Here is an 11,123-nt window from a genome sequence, read left to right as displayed (position 1 = left end):
CCGCGATATCATAGAAATATAATATAGTATGATATAGTATAGTGTAGTGTAGTATAAGTATAATATAATTTAGTATATTAACATAGAAATATAATATAGTATGATATAGTATAGTGTAGTGTAGTATAAGTATAATATAATTTAGTATATTATCATAGAAATATAATATAGTATGATATAGTATAGTTTAGTTATAGTATAGTATAAGAAAGTAAAATATAGTTATAGTATAGTATGCTATAATGTAGTTGTAATATTATATACTATTGTGTAATATAATATAGTATAGTATTGGATCGTATAGTATAGTAGTACAGTAGTAATATACTATACTATACTATAATATACTATAAAAGAGAAAAGTCTTCGATGCAATCTTTCTTTGTTCATACGCCTGTTGAAGATGAACCTTAATTTGTTCCTGAGTTTCATGGGGGAACTTTCTTTGTAGATTTTGATGCAAACTTTTTAACAAAAAGTCTTCTTTAGTAGGCAAGCGCCGGGCCTTCAATTTATTGTTCTGAATAACCTTGTCAATTTGCTTGGTCTTTTTTGCAAGCAAAATAGCTGACCACCATTTGATGGAAAAATTGCGAACCAGACATTTAATATTAATAAAACTATCTTGATTTACTTCTATGTTCCATGCCAAAATCCATGGAAGCTGTCCTTGCGTAAAGAAAAAGAATTCAGTCATGCCTTCGACGATATGGTCAGCGTTGAGTTTTGGCAGATGAGGGGAGGTGTCTACCCACTCAGAATATTTCTGTTTAAGTTTGAGAGGAAGGATGGAAATGGCAGCACCTTTCTTCTTCCACCACTTGAAAAACCAATTAGGGAAAAGTAACATTTCCAGAATAATGGATATTACCTCAGGTTATTACACCTCAACCTACCATTAACCAGGATATTGACCAAATAATGCAAACTTTAGACGAAGATGTTGAAGTAAGATTTAATCCTAGAATATCAATTCATCTCCCTAGGATATCAATTCCATCTTCTTCGGAAGATATCCGAACCTCAAAATCTGATGAATCCGAACTGGCCTCTAGCCCAGGACTAACTCTTAATCAAAATAGAATATTCCATCCAATACGGGGACATTCAAATATGGACTCCCCAACTCCCTCTGAAATGCAATTTTAAAATGATGTACGGGCTCAATACAGCCTTAAGAGAGACGGTAATTCGTCACTATATGTTACCAAAATTCGAATCATTTTAAACTTGGTATAGAAAAATGTTCTCAGAAGAAGAACGAAATAATTTCTTAGATCAATATTTTTCAGATTTAGAAAACCCAAATAACAATGGAAAAGCAACAGTTCCATTTGTATATTGGTTTACCAATAAAATAATCTCTAATATTAGAATGATGAAAGGACAGCCAAATTTATCTTCTAAACCAGAAATAACAATGACCCCTTTCAGATCCATATCTTCCAATCCTTAGGAAATTAAAGAATTCTCCTTAATTTTACCAATAGTACGTTGCAAACTCTTACATCACACTTATAAAACATTAAGATAAAATTAGATCTATTAAAAGAAAAAATAGATCAAAATCAAGCTGAAAAATCTTCAGCGAGTTCCTCTATGATTATTACTAAACCTACTATCAAACTTCCACCTCCCAACAAACTGAAATTAGATGAAGATCTTAATATTTCAAAAGTAATAAAAAAAATAAAATCTAAAAAAATTACAATTTTAGACCAAAAGTAATAAACTCTTCTTTAGGTAATTATGATATTGAGCAATTAGAAGAGCAATTTCAATTTTCTAATTTGAATTCTCAACCTTTAACTATAAAAAAATTAAAATTTCCTAAAAAATCATTAGGAAAATTTTATTATGATAGACCTACTCCTTCAGATCTTCTATACAAAGAAGATCTTAATGAACAAATATCCTATGATCCTCGATAGTTATACGAATGGAATTTTGATGGTCTCTCCGACTATCAAATCCATATTACCCGTATTGGATGGAATATTCTATTTTGATTAAGAGTTAGTCCTGGGCTAGAGGCCAGTTTGGATTCATCACATTTTGAGGTTCTGATCTCTTCCGAAGAAGAAGGAATTGATATCCTAGGGGGATGAATTGATCTTCTAGGATTAAATCTTACTTCAACATCTCCGTCTGAAGTTTTCCTTATTTGGTCAATATCTTGGTTTATGATAGGTTGAGGTGTAATAACCTGAGGTAATGTCCTTTGTTCTGGAAATGTTACTTCGTTCCAACGGATTACCCTATTTGTAGCTATATTGGAAGCTAAGAGATTAGTTTCTATTAAGGTAGTTCGACTATTTGGTTGGACTACGTTTCTTACTCTAGGACTTAGAGTATTCATTACCTTAAAATGAATTCGAGAGATTAAGGCTATTATTTCTGATCCAGGGAGAAAATTATATCCATGGAGTTATAAATGTAATTTGAGTGCTTCAAATAGATGCACATCCGTTAGTAATAAGCTAAGATTTGGGAAGTGTTAAAGTAAACCGGTCCATGGCAGAGACTGGTTTCCATAACTCCCATGAGTGATTGTGCCTAATTTAGGCATCTTCCATCTATTAAGCATGTAAGGATGGAAGCATTATGTCCTCTTAAAGTTAGAGGCTTAAATGTAATTTGAATTAAGCCAATATGCAGATATTTGTAATCTTGCATATAAGATCTTAAATCATCATAAGATAATAGGGAGATTGTTTTCTCTGTAGAATCAATAGTGATAGAATTTTCAACAATCTTTATGGTAGTTTTACCTTTGAAATCAAAGGTTCCAATTTGATAGATTAATGTTTTATCTATCTTGGGTAGTGACCACTTATTTAGATCCTCTTCATTAAGAGGGTATTCTATTAATTCGGCATTTTTAATGTCTCTAAAAGAGGGTACTTTCCCCTTTTGGAGAATAGATGAAGATAAAGAGGTAGAGGAAGACATTATGATTAAAGGTGTTGATAAGTTTGTCATATTTAATAAAAATTAAAAAGGCAATTAGATTAATCATTTGAAATAAATACTGTAGTTACATAACAACCGCATAAATACATGGACAATCCCGGACTTACTACCCAGTCTCAACGGGTTTTTTTGCCAAAGTCCAATACAAATATGCATAAGCATAGTAACTACATTTTTTTAGATCAAGAGTGAAAACTCTAATAGAAGGACAAAATCCCTGCCTTAGTCATTTGAAGCAAAGGTGAGAAACTTATCAACAATATAGAGTTAAGCCAACATGGCTTTGATGCCAAATTGCGAAATAATATTTAAAGCAAGCAGACTACTCAGAAATTAATTAATAGAAAGACTAACAGAATAAAATACTTACAAAAGAGTCTTCAGAAGAGATTTATTGCAAACTTAAACTTTGCTTACAAGTTCTAACAAGTTCTGCCGAAGAGGCTTACATTTATAGGCTTTTAAACTAGCGGACTTCAAACTATAATTTTACATCCGAATAAAGAAAAAGATTTTAAAGGACAATTATTTAGATGAGTGGAGGCTACATTTCCATTAATTTTTCACTAATTGGTTAGTGGAGAAGACTTTTCATACAAACTTTAGTTTAGTGTTGTGTTTGGTGGATGTCTGGTAAGGTGCTGGTGCTGCTGTGCCCATCGATTGTTGAGGATAGTGGGGTCCAATATCCACTGATCAAATAGTAAAATCATCATCCTCCTCAAGAATTGCTTTTCCCTTTCTAGTGCTGGTGCTGGGTCTGCCTTCACGAGACTGGGTGCTCATCTGGTCCTAGTTTTTTGGTACATCTTCTGATTTTTGGGAAGCTTTATTGAATTTTGAAAAGATTTCAGCTAGTTGTTGTATATATGCCTATTGAAGACAAACCTTAATTTGTAAGCAAGCTCCGGGCCTTCAATTGATTGTTCTGAATAACCTTGTAAATTTGCTTGACCTTATCTGCAAGCAAAATAGCTAACCACCATTTGATGGAAAAATTGTGAACCAGACATTTAATACTAATAAAACTATCTTGATTGATTTCTATGTTCCATGTCCAAATCCATGGAAGTTGTCCTTGCATAAAGAAAAAGAATTCAGTCATGCCTTTGGTGATATGGTCAGAGTTGAGATTTTGCATATGAGGGGAGGTGTCTACCCACACGGAATATTTCTGTTTAAGTTCGGGAAGAAGGATGGAAATGGTAGTACCTTTCTGCTCCCACCACTTGAAAAACCAACCAGGAATTGGATTTTCTAAAAGATCATGATGAATAACAAACATCTAAGAATGACTTTTAGTAGGATTGAGAACATAAAAAGAAAAATAGCTGACCACCATTTGTGGCTGTTGAGGGTTAGTGCCTCATCCACGAGTAGAATTATTACGACCTCGGGTAGAACCTCGAGGCCATCCGCGCCCTCTAGGAGTCATTGACTCCTGATGAGGGGTCCTCCAACCCTGATCTATCATGCGGGAGGCCTTGCAAGTATTCACGAGTTAAAAAATCAGGTAGGCTATTGGTAGAACCTTTAATATATTCTATTTGAAAATCAAAGAGAGATAATTGTGCTTGCCAAGTAGCAATGATTTGTTTGGGAGCTACATTTTTAACATCCTTTTCTAAAATATATTTTGCGTAACTGCAATCAATGTGTTATAAAAAAGATTTATTTAGCAAGTCATCTTGAAATTTAAGAATAGTTTTGACGATTGCTAACATTTCTTTTTTAAGTGTAGAATATTTACTTTGAGTAGGATTCGTGAGTAGGATTCCATAATCCGGAGGTGAAACGGACTAATTGCTCTTTGGTAGAGATTGGGTGGCATTGTTTGAGTATAACAGAAGATTAACAGAATTAAATACTTACAAAAGAGTCTTCAGAAGACTCTTTTGTAAGTGTTTAATTATGTTAGTCTTTATGTTAATTAATTTCTGAGTAGTTTGCTTGCTTTAAAAATTAATCCGCAATTTGGTATCAGAGCCATGTTGGCTTAACTCTATATTGTTGATAAGTTTCTCACCATTGCTACAAATGACTAAGGCAGGAATTCTGTCCTTCTGTTAGAGTTTTCACTCTTGATCTAAAATAATGTAGTTACTATGCTTATTCATATTTGTATTGGACTTTGGCAGTAAAACCCGTTGAGACTGGGTAGTAAGTCCGGGATAGTCCATGTATTTATGCAGTTGTTATGTAACTACAGTATTTTATTTCAGATGATCAATCTAATTGCCTTTTTCATTTTTAGTAAATATGACAAACTTATCAACACCTTTAATCATAATGTCTTCCTCTACCTATTCATCTTCATTTGTTCTCTAAAAGAGGAAAGTACCCTCTTTTAGAGACATTAAAAATGCCGAATTAATAAAATACCCTCTTAATGAAGATGATCTAAATAAGTGGTCACTACCCCAAGATAGATAAAACATTAATCTATCAAATTGGAACCTTTGATTTCAAAGGTAAAACTACCATAAAGATGGTTGAACAATCTTTCACAATTGATTCTACAGGAAAACAATTTCATGTTATCTTATGATGATTTAAGATCTTATATGCAAGATTACAAATATCTACATAATGGAATAATTCAAATCACATTTAATCCTCTAACTTTAAGAGGACTTAATGCTTCCATCCTTACATGCTTAAGAGATGGAAGATGCCTAAATTGGGCACAATCTCTCATAAGAGTTAATGAAACCAGTCTCTCCATGGACCGGTTTACTTTAACACATTCCCAAATCTTAGCTTATCACTAACGGATGTGCATCTATTGGAAGCACTAAAATTACATTTACAACTCCATGGATATAATTTTCTCCCTGGATCAGAAACAATAGCCTTAATCTATCGAACTCATTTTATGGTCATGAATACTCTAAGTTCTAGAGTAAGAAAGGTAGTCCAACCAAATAGTCAAACTACCTTAATAGAAACTAATCTCTTAGCTTCCAATATAGCTACAAATAGGGTAATCCATTGGAACGAAGTAACATTTCTAGAACAATGGACATTACCTTAGGTTATTACACCTCAATCTATCATAAACCAGGATATTGACCAAATAGTGCAAACTTCAGACGGAGATGTTGAAGTAAGATTTAATCCTAGAAGATTAATTCATCTCCCTAGGATATCAATTCCTTCTTCTTTGGAAGAGATCAGAACCTCAAAATCTGATAAATCCGAACTGGCCTCTAGCCCGGGACTAACTCTTAATCAAAATAGAATATTCCATCCAATACGGGGACATTCAAATATGGACTCCCCAACTCCCTCTGAAATGTAATTTTAAAATGATGTATGGGCCCAATACAGCCATAAGAGAGATGGTAATCCGTCACTATATGTTACCAAAAATTTGAATCATTACGAACTTGGTATAGAAAAATGTTCTTAGAAGAAGAACGAATTAATTTCTCAGATTAATATTTTTTAGATTTAGAAAACCTAAATAACAAAGGAAAAGCAACAGTTCCATTTGTGTATTGGTTTACCAATAAAATAATCTCTAATATTAGAATGATCAAAGGACAGCCAAATTTATCTTCTAAACCAGAAATAGCAATGACTCCTTTTAGATCCATATCTTCCGATCGTCAGGCAATTAAAGAATTTGCCTTAATAATTAAACAACTTAATTTTACCAATAGTACGTTGCAAACTCTTACATAACACTTAGAAAACATTGAGAGAAAATTATATCTATTAAAAGAAAAAGTAGATCAAAATCAAGCTGAAAAATCTTCAGCAAGTTCTTCCATGTATATTACTAAACCTTCTATCAAACTTCCACCTCTCATCAAACTTAAATTAGATGAAGATCTTAATATTTCGGAAGTAATAAAACAAATTAAATCTAAAAAAAATACAATTTTAGACCAAGAGTTATCTTCTAATGACCTTGAGGAAGAAACCGAAAACTCTTCTTCAGGTAATTATGATATTGAGCTATTAGAAGAGCAATTTCAATTTTTTAATTTGAATTCTCAACTTTTAACTATAAATAAATTAAAATTTCCTAAAAAATCATTAGGAAAATATTATTATGATAGACCTACTCCTTCAGATCTTCTATACGAAGAAGATCTTAATGAACAAATATCCTATTATTCTCGACAGTTATATGAATGGAATTTGATTGTCTCTCTGACTATCAAATCCATAAAACTATCCATCGCATGCTCATATGTGTGATAGTTGCCCAAAGCAAAGGAAATAAACCTTGGGAAGTAGTTCAAATCATAGTCAATGGTTTCACCGGAATCTTAAAGGGTTGGTGGGATAATTATCTAAATAAATCAGAGAAAAATGATCTGCAGAGTGAGAAAAGTCCTTTAGATCCAGAAAAGACAAATGATGAAGCTGTCTATATGCTTATCCATAATATCTTAGAACATTTTCTAGGATATATGACTGATAACGGAGAGCAAATGCATTCTCTACTACAAAAATTGATATGTCCTTCTTTATCCCATTTTAGATGGTATCATCCCATTTTAGATGGTATAAGGATGTCTTTATGACTAGAGTAATGAACTTATCAGACGCTAGTTCAAATTATTGGAAAGAAAAATTCCTAGAAGGACTACCTGTATCTTTTGCAACTAAGGTAAAAGATAAATTATGAAAAACCAATGGGCAATTAATCTTTGAACAATATACGTTCGACGTATCATTAGTGAATGCATAAAAGTTGGAATTACTTTATGCAATGACATTAGAATGCAACAATAGCTAAAACGAGAAAGAATAGCGGATCGAAAATAATTAGGGGCTTTCTACGAACAGTTCGCATGCCCAGGCCCATTAACCTGAAGAGAACGAAATTTGGCCAAACGACGACCTCATAATAAAGAGACAAAGATGCCTCATCATAAGAAGTATCCGAAGCAATTTCCTAAAAGGAAAACTAATGAAAAACATTATCAAACCCCGAGAGAAAAATATTATGATAAAACAATCAAATGTTTTAAATGTGGGAAAATAGGACATTATTCAAACAAATGTCCTATGAAGAAAAAAATTAGTGAGGTAAATCTTGACAGTAACACTAAAGATCTTCTTATGAAGATACTTCTTAATTCAGATCAATCTGAGTCTGAATCCAACTCTGAAACTGAAATAGATCTTGATAATTCTGATTCAGAAAAATCTATATGTTGCAACAATTGCAATAGTAATGATTATTATAAAGCTATAGTAGAAAAATCAGGATTATTTATTCTAAATAATGAATAAAAAGATCAGCTTATTCAACTATTAGGAACAATACAAGATCCTAAATCTAGAGATCAAATAATTAAACTATTAGGAAATTCTGAAGAAACGCCTTTATCAAAAATTCAAAAATTTCCTAATTACTCTATGAGAGAAGTCTTAGATCACTTCAAAATACAAGAATCTTCTACTCTAACTACTCTAGCTGAATTAAAATTAGAATTAAAAACATTAAAATCTAAAATTCATCTCATAAAATCTGAACAAGACAAATTATTCACTAGGATAACTAATCTCGAATTAGAACAACTTCTAAATCAACCTGATCCAGCATAACCATCTACATCTCAAAATTAAAAAATAACACTCTCATTAACTCCTTACAAAAGGCCATAATTCATAAATGGTTCATTACCATCACTTTAGTAATACAAAAATCAATGGTTCTCAGCAATCTAACTGCTCTTGTAGATAGTGGAGCAGATAAGAATTGCATTCAAGAAGGATTAATCCCTTCAAAATACTTTAAAAAAACCACTCAGTAGTTAACATCAGCAAGTGGAAATAGTATGCAAATCAAATACAAACTATCTCAAGTAGCAGTATGTTAGTAAGACTACTGCATCAATACTCCTTTTTTATTAGTTAAAAATCTTTCTCAACATATTATTTTAGGAACTCCGTTCCTATATAAAATTATGCCTATAAAAATAGATAATGAGGGAATCACCTCATATTGTTGTGATCCTCCTATTAAATTTCAATTTATAACAGAAATTATTTTAAATGAAATAAATAAATTCAAAGGAAAACAATTACATATTAATTCCTTATCTGAAGAAATTAAATCTAAAGAATTAGCAGTTAAATTACAACAGCCATTAATTCAACAAAAAATTTCACAACTTGAAAAGGAACTTAAAACCCATATATGCGGGGAAAATCCTATTAGTTTTTGGAATTGAAAAACACATTGTGTTACTCTTCCCTATATCGAGAACTTCGATGAAAATACTATCCCTACTAAGACAAGGCCTTCCCAAATGAATAAAGCGTATCATCAATTATGTTAAAATGAAATTTCAGAATAACTAAATAAAAAATTAATTCGTAATTCTAGCTCACCATGGAGCTGTACAACATTTTATGTTATGAATGCTGCAGAAAAAGTAAGAGAAAAACCTCATTTAGTTATTAATTATAAATCGCTTAATAAGGTTTTAAAATGGATAAGATATCCGATTCCGAATAAATAAGATTTATTAAATCGATTAATCAAAGCATAAATCTTCTCTAAATTTGATCTTAGATCGGGCTTTTGGCAAATCCAAATAGCTGATTATGATCGCTACAAAACAGCATTCATTGTTCCATTCGGCCAATATGAATGGAACGTTATGCCATTCGGTCTAAAGAACGCCCCATCCGAATTTCAAAAAATTATGAATGAAATATTCAATCCATATAGTCAATATATTATAGTTTATATTGAAGATGTTCTTATTTATTCTAAAATAATAAAAGAACATTTTAAACACTTAAAAACTTTTAAGTGGTTAGCTCAAACAAATGGGTTCGTTATTTCTGAACCCAAAATGAAACTATTTCAAATCGAAGTTAGATTTCTCGGTCATTTCATTAGTAATAATACTATTACTCCAATTAATAGAAGCATTGAATTTGCTGATAAATTTCCTGATCAAATTTTAGATAAACAAAAGCTCCAACGATTTTTAGGAGCCCTTAATTATGTATCTAAATTTTAAAAAAATCTAGCTATTGATGTTGCACCACTCTATAAAAGACTTAGAAAAAATCCTCCACCTTGGACTCTCGAATGTATGAAAGCAATCCAGCTTATTAAACAACGGGTAAAAAATTTACCATGTATCAATCTAGCTAATCTCAAAAATTTTAAAATCATTGAACCTGACGCCTCAAATTTAGGGTACGGTGGTATACTCAAACAACGCCACCCAATCTCTACCAAAGAGCAATTAGTCTATTTTGCCTCTGGATTATGGAATCCTACTCAAAGTAAATATTCTACAATTAAAATGGAAATGTTAGCAATCGTCAAAACTATTCTTAAATTTCAAGATGACTTGCTAAGTAAATCATTTTTGTTACGCATTGATTGCCGTTCTGCAAAATATATTTTAGAAAAGGATGTTAAAAATCTAACTTCCAAACAAATCTTTGCTACTTGGCAAGCACAATTATCTCTCTTTGATTTTCAAATCGAATATATTAAAGGTTCTAACAATAGCCTACCTAATTTTTTAACTCGTGAATACTTGCAGGGCCTCCCACATGACAGATCAAGGGTGGAGGAGCCCTCATTAGAAGGAGTCAATGACTCCTAGAGGGCGCGGATGGCCTCGAGGTTCTACCCATAATAATTCTACTCGTGGACAAGGCACTAACCCTCCACAGCCACAAATGGTTCCATTACGAATCTTTTTCTATGGAAATCAGGAGGAACAGATTCCTCCAAAACCATCGATTGCGCCAATCTCTCAACCAATTAACATTCAAAATGAACCCTCCTCTGATATCTTTGAACCAATCCTTAAGCTAGCTGTTGAGTCGATCATTGAGCTCAATTTTAAAGATTATGAAATTATTAATCCTTGGACTTTATTTCGAAAATACTTAGCTGAATATCCTTTTATCCAAGATTCTTTTTATGATCGCGAATTATATGAAGCCATTCTACTTCATTTAAAATGTGTTTCTATCAAACAAAATTGTGATAATAATCGCCAACTCACCTATAATCACGCCAACATCCTCCAAATCATTCATCCTAAAGACTGGGGCATTACCCCTTTCAAACTCAATCCATGGAATACACCAAAAACACTAGCAATCCTCCTAAACATTATTTATTTAGCTACAGGACATATGTTCAGGAT

At 32.1% G+C, this 11,123-nt stretch overlaps 1 long non-coding RNA gene across 1 annotated transcript; it reads right to left on the bottom strand.

Annotated features, from left to right (window-relative positions):
* Positions 1-3,336: 3,336 nt before the first annotated feature.
* Positions 3,337-10,556, bottom strand: LOC114579938. The gene is made up of 2 exons (XR_003701182.1): positions 4,313-10,556; positions 3,337-4,230 (listed from the first exon to the last, which is right to left on the bottom strand). It is a non-coding gene; the product is annotated as an uncharacterized LOC114579938 (long non-coding RNA).
* Between the last annotated feature and the right edge of the window lie 567 nt (positions 10,557-11,123).

The sequence above is a fragment of the Dendrobium catenatum genome, unplaced genomic scaffold (assembly GCF_001605985.2).
Source record: "Dendrobium catenatum unplaced genomic scaffold, ASM160598v2 fragScaff_scaffold_716, whole genome shotgun sequence".
Lineage (NCBI taxonomy): Eukaryota > Viridiplantae > Streptophyta > Magnoliopsida > Asparagales > Orchidaceae > Dendrobium > Dendrobium catenatum.
This window is presented reverse-complemented; position numbering and strand designations above follow the sequence as displayed.